This window comes from Nothoprocta perdicaria, unplaced genomic scaffold (genome assembly GCF_003342845.1).
Source record: "Nothoprocta perdicaria isolate Ctin4 unplaced genomic scaffold, notPer1 scaffold_72, whole genome shotgun sequence".
NCBI classification, from domain to species: Eukaryota; Metazoa; Chordata; class Aves; order Tinamiformes; family Tinamidae; genus Nothoprocta; species Nothoprocta perdicaria.
Window position 1 is genome coordinate 427,137 of NW_020455999.1, and position 6,705 is coordinate 433,841.

Sequence of the window (6,705 nt, forward strand, 5' to 3'; positions counted from 1 at the left end):
AGAAAACACCTAGGCTGGCGTCTTCCTGATAACACTCCTTTTTTTCCCCTTTTTTTTTTTTTATTTTGCAAACAATGTCACACTTCCTATCTGACAGGAATCTGCAGCATTGCTCCGGCAGTTCTCCAAAGTGGTAATTTAACCCCAGACACACTGGTGTGAGCTTGGGTAATTATATCTGGAGCCGAGTTTAGCTCTGCAAGGTCTGTAGGTGTTACAGGTGCTCTGTCTCAGCAAGTTAGGGGGATTAGATACATCATCCTCTCATGAGATGGTGGCTCTGTCGCGGAATATAAATCAGCCTCTTTTCTCCAGGCTGACGTGTTGTCTTCACATGACTCCTGGAGCACAGTGCAGAGCTTTGCATTGAGTTTTCCCTTTGACTGTCCACAGCGTTGGTGATTACAGCTGCTCTTTGGGGTCTTCTGGGCCATGGCCAGCTGTGAGGTGGGTTTTCTCTGCAAGATGTGAACGCATTTTGCCCCAATTTCACCAGCCCGAAGATGATGGGGCTCCTCCATAAGCAACCTCGTTAGCCAGGCAAAGCTGGGAGGATGTGCTGGCCTTGAAGGCAGTGTGGAGAGATGCTGATCTCTCCAAAGGACAGATCCTGCAGGGATGCCCTTCTGGGTCCTTTGTCCAGTGATAAATGGACAAGCTTCCAGATAACTGGGATGGTTGCCCGGCAGACCCGCCACCTGCAAGCATTGCTCACCATGCCTGAGCTGGGCACGATGAAGAAGGTGGCACCACAATGGAGAACCTGGGGCAGATGTGGTCACCAGCATGAGGGTGACACCTGCATTAGCCTCCCTCTTCACCACCCCACCACATACGCCACCAGCCCCGGTGGGGTTGACAGGAGACCTTCCTGTGGCAAAGAAAAGAAACCTGCTCCTCACGCCAGGATCCCAGGAGAAAAAGAAAAAAAAATGGTGTGTGTGTGGGGGGAATTTCCCAGGGTTGGGGACAAAAATACGGGCAGGGAATGGAGATGTCGGCATTGCAGGTTTTCAGGCTGAGCTCTCAGTGCCTAATGGAAAGAGATGCTCTTTGACCACAGTGGGGATGAGCTCAAACAGGCTCCGAGGGAGGCACAAAGATGCCAGTATAATTAGCCACAAAATAGACTTTTCAGTACCGCACAATGACAAAGAAAAATAATATATATATATATTTAAAAAAAAAGGGCCTGCACACTGATAATTCCTCAATGCGTCGCGCTGACAAGGAACTGGGACAGACCTGAGCTTCCAGTGAGCCGGAGGAAAATGTCTTTTTTTAAAAAAGAAACAGATTATCTGGTTAAACAGAGGGCAGGGGGCTGAGCTGGGAGATAAGGGGGGTGCCCATGACAGCTTTATTAGGAAGTGCCTAACGTCGCCGGGATTTCACGGCAGGGCTCAGCGCGGAGCGACGGCTCCCGCAGCTCCGCGCTCCTGGGATGGGGCTGACCCCGGCTCCGTGCTGCCGGAGGCAAAAAAAGCAGCCGGGAAATCTGCCTTCACCTGCCCGGGACTTGTTTGTCAGTGCACGGGGCTGAGGTGGCATGAGGGGGCAGCACTGCCTCTGTTAGCTGTCGTTAGGGGTAATTAATGCTGCCCGAGCGAGGGGCGGCTTTGCTGCCACGGACAATGTTGTTCTCTCCGCATGGAGCAATGTTGTTCCCTCCACCGGTGATCGTGGCAGCCCTGGCCGCAGCCTCAAGGCCCCACGGAGTCACCATCCAAGCTCACTTCAGCTCACAGCTGCCTCGCAGATGCTCTCGGCTGCTCCCTAGGTATTTTTGCAGGGTTTCATGGATGCTCCTGTCCCAAGCAGGAGTCCTGGCAGGACTTCTCTGCCCCGTCACCTTCCAAGGTGCTCCTCATTGCTTCTCCAGGAGCTGCTGCCCTGTGGAGGGCACCAGCTGCAGCTGCAGGGTGGTTCTGTCCCCTTGGGCACCTCAGCATGCCTCACACAAGCATCCCGTGGTGCTGCTCCAGGTCGTGTTGGGCATCTGCAGCCCCAGGGTGGACAGGCAGGACTTCCCAAGGTGGAAGCACTTTCCCTCTCCAGGCTTTTCTGCCACATCCACTGCATGGAATGGAGCACTAGAGGGATGCTCATCACTGCATGACCTGGACCAGGGTCATGATGAATATCCCCTTCCCAGGGACCAGAGAGGAGAATAGGGGTCCTACAGGTCCTCGGGAGCAAGGCTGAAATGGGGTTTTGCCAGCGTGATGCCTGCCCAAGGCCTCCAGGAACAGCTGTAATCAGGAGCAAGGGGCACATGAAACAGCCTCTAATCCCAGATTTCCCCGCAGCAGAGCAGGTTCCCGGTCAGGTTGCCTGCCCAGGCCACGGCTCCATCCGTGGGCATCAGCTGGAACATGCAAATCCAGGTCTCTGGGAACAACAGGCCAGGGAGCCTCTGCCCCCAACGCCGCCGGCTCGGCGTGCCGGCGCTCCCCGAGGCGCGGGGCAGCCGGCGATGAAGCTGTCTCTGACAAGGGAAGCTAAAGACATAAGCAGCAGCATGAAATTGCTGGTGACAACCATAGCGGCTCCAGGCGGAATTCGGGGGGAGAGGGAGCACGTCCACCTGGGACGCCTGACAACCTTTGTGAGGAGAGATGCTTACGGCGGCGGTTGGGGATGGGAGGACAAAGTGGCACCGGGGAGCAGTGTCCGTCCATCCCAGGCGGCAGCAGGACGGGGCTGAGCCCCACGGGGCTCTTGCCGTGCGGGTCAGGAGCTCACGGGGGCAGACGCCTGGCTAAGCCTGCCGTCCCTACGCCGCTTCCCCTTGCTGCAAGGGCTCTCCCAGATGGGGCAACCGGCTTGGATGGAAACCACTGATTTTCCCCCCAAAAATACATTTCTGGGCTATTATCAATTTAACCCAGATTGTTGGAGTCATTACATAGGACGCGTGGCCGCCCGCTCGCCTCTCCCCAGCCCTACGGCAGCTCCCGGCTCGTGCACGCGCGCGCAAGCGCACCGCCATCCATCCACCCTCTATTTCAACTTTTCCCCTCGCTCTTCGCCCCCCTTCCTCTCCCCTCCCCGCTGTAACAAATCAGTGAAAAGAGGGACGAGAAGAGGCTCCAATGACAGATGGAGCTGGTGCTATCATCTCTCTTAACTGTCACCGAGAAAATCACACGGCAGCCACTGAAATTCAAATTAGAGTTTTGCTGAAGCTGCTAAAACTCATCAAAAGATATCTTTGAAGTCCACTGGCAGGCTGGTCATTTCTTTTAAATTAGTCCCTGTTGAAAATGAAATTGCGGGGAGCCGGAGCATTAGCATACTGGAGTGCGAGCGGCGGCGCGCCGGCGTTCCTGCACAAAGCCGCCCCTCCGACCGGGAGCTTGTTGCGTTAGGAGAAATGGAGGAATCATTTCCAAGGTCCCCACTCATGGGGCTGACACCTTCCGGTGTCCGTGTGACACCAAGGGTTTGGCAGTCCCCGTGGGGGTTCCTCAGTTGAACGCCCCATGTGCCTTGGTCTCCAGGATTGCCCACCTATCAACCATACAGCGTATCAACAGCCCGAGTGGATTCATGCTCTGCAAGGTTCTTGGGAGCCAACAGAGATGGTGGTACCAAGGAAAACGCCCCAAGACACTGGAATCGGAACAGAGCGGTGGCCAACAGCCATGGGAAGAGCTGTGGCATCTCTCATGAATAAATATTCATCAACGAGCCCCGAACTGCATTGAGGTCTGGCTGCAACTCAACCCAATACAGGCATTTGCCCTCCAATCTTGACCTTTTGGCTACGGATCAGACCTTTGTTCTCCCAGGCTTTGCACCACGCTGACCTCCTCTCTCCCCTTGCTGCCTGCTCCAGAGGCACTTAGGGCTCCTTCCCAGCCCAGGGAAGCCAGTTTCCTCCCCCTGACCTGAATCTCTAAGCAGAGGTTTCCCTGTTAGCCCCAAACCTTGAGATGTCAGCTGCTTTTTGGATAGAGCCGCTTCTGTCATTCCTGCGCCGATACGATGGGATTTTGAGTGGCACTACCAACCCTCTGGTGGATTTTTCGTGAATTTTTTTTGGTCAAGTGGCCACTTCCCACCTTGGGTATGTGAGAGGACACGGAGCAGGATTTGCCCCGGGACACATAAGCCCTCACTGGCCATCTCTAAGGCCTTAGGATCCGCTTCCAATCCTGGAGTTCCCTGAGCAACGTTGGCCTTTCTGACCAACGTAGTTGGTTTAGACAAGGTGGCACCCAGTGCTCCGTGTAGCAGACACCACATCCCCAGCTCAGACACTCGTCAGGAGGTATCTTGAGCTGCCACCACTTAAAACCAGTTGCTTTGATACCCTCAAAACGCAGCGAATTCATGCAAAACAAGCCTCAGTGGGAGACAGCACCAAAGGGAAGGGGATTTTATCTAACATACTTTCTAAAATGACCCAAATGCCTCCATACACACCAGCCCCTATGTGTGTGTCCTGTTGAGTTGGGCTTGATGGATGGATCTTGAGGAAGCAACCAGAGCTGTGCATCTCCTGGGGCTGCATCCCCACAATGAAGCCAGACAGTCCCACTAGGATCTACTCTTCTGAAATTTTTGTTTTTTTTTTTTTACAAAAAAAAAAAAAAAGGTTTTTTTCCCCAAGCAAGCCATTTTCTGTTTGCTTTGAGTTCAGCAAATCAGCATTTTCCATGAAAAATACACACTGTCCGGGTCAAACCATCACCCTACTGCCTCTCCCCAGTTTTACTGCAGCTGAATGCTGCTGAAAACATGGAAATCTTAGGAGAAAAAAAAAAGGCAGGCACAAACTAGGAGCTGGAAGGCAACACATGGGGCCTTATGCCATACCACATTCCTGTGGTGAGCAGAGATGTCCTTACAAAGAAACTCCTGCTCTCCTGAATCCAGCCACAATCCCATCTCAGCCGTCTTCTCCCAGGTGCGCTGCTGTATCCCTCATCCAGCTTCACCACCGGGCTCTCCATGACAGGAACTATTGCTGAGCACAGCCTCGAGCTGCAGCCCTGTCCCCGGCTGCAAGGACCAAGGACGGAGGTCCTGGTGGCCCTCCGTGCAGCCAGCGCTGGGGCAGACCGCTGGTGCTGGAGGCTGCTCTCGCGCACACGTCCTTCAGCGGTGACGGGGCCATCGGTGCAGGGGCTGCTCCTCAGCAGAGCCCGGCAGGGAGCAGCCGCCCTCCCAGTGTGGTTGGGGAAGTGACAGCAGGACAGACGAGGGGACAGACTGACAGCAGGCCGCTGTTCCTCCCACTCCTAGCCCCATGTGCAAATTGCCACCGTGCTGCGCGGGAATGGGTTGTGGAGGGGCATGGAAAGTGGGCCTTTCACCCCATAAGTGTGACCTGGTTTGGGGGCTCTTGGAGATGTGCTGGAGGACCTCTGCCGTGGATTTAGGCTGGCTTCACGCGCCTTGCTGCAGAGCCCAAGCCAACAAATCCCTCATAACCAAACCAAGGTCACAGCTGCAACAGACCCAGCGTTGCATCCACCAGGAGACACTTTGCCCCGTGAAAGGCCCTCTGAGACATGTCTGTCCCATTGCTCAGTGGCTCGGAGCTGCTCCCTCACTTCACCTGCACCCTGGTCCTTCTGCAACAGCTGGAGCAAGGATACAGCCCTGGACAAGAAGGACCTGGCCACCAGGCAGCAGGTACCTACTGACCCCAACCAGCTGGGTACTGCGTTTCCACACACTCCCATTTCAGAAGACACAAAGAGGAGACTGTCTCTTCCTCCTGAAGGTTAAACGCCTCCAGACTGCAGCCACTCGACAGGTCTACTGAAATTCATCAGTTCCCATTTGAAATGAAAGCTGTAATAAATCTCCCTGTTGAATAGGAGATCAAAGGCAGATCATTAGAGCTCTTGGATTAGCCTGCGAGACTGCGCTCCTGTCCGCAGCCTTGCTGTGGCTTCCCCGGTGCCCAGAGTGACCCTTTTCCATGGTGGAGCTCAGACTCCAAAGGAAAGGACACTTTTGCCCTGAAGAGCCCCAGTTTCTGCACCACTCCTCCTCCTCCCAGCTCTCCACACAGCTCGGGCACTACCCAAGGGTACCAGGAGCAACCAGGAGCAATCTCGAGCTCATCCCTTTCCAAACGCATGTGCCAGTAGCAGTCTGTGATATGGCCATGGTCTCAACACCAAGGGAAGGAAAAATAGTCTCCCTTTCCTGAACCAGGGGGGACAAATTCACCAGGTGCGATAGCAGACACTCACCCTAATGCATCCACAACAGCGGTTCGGGTCCTCAGAGGCAAGACCTAAGGGAAGAGTTAATAAATAGGAGGCAGGCAGAGGCTGCATACACATGGATTTTGGTACATCTATGTCCAAATTGATCTTTTCCAATGCCCAGGTCTTAGTATTGATACTTTTTTTTTTACTAGAACAAATTGATGAGCATCACCTGAAGCTCCTCACTCCGTGCTGGGGGGAGCCTTCACTCCAAGCACAGGAACATGCTCAAAGAGGCATTCGGCCAAGGAGAGCAGGTCCTCCATCATGCCCATGCAGAGGTGAGCAGAGAATTTATGCCCATGCAAAACGCATCGTGCTCACCGGAGTGAATTTCATTTTCAGAGAGAAATTTTCCACTGCAAAGAGGAGCTAAGACCAGGTTTGCTGAGCTTAGCTCTGATATGAGGGACTCTAATAAGTCCGTTAGCTTCAGAGGAGAAATCCCCCAATCGCAGGGCAACTGGTGAGC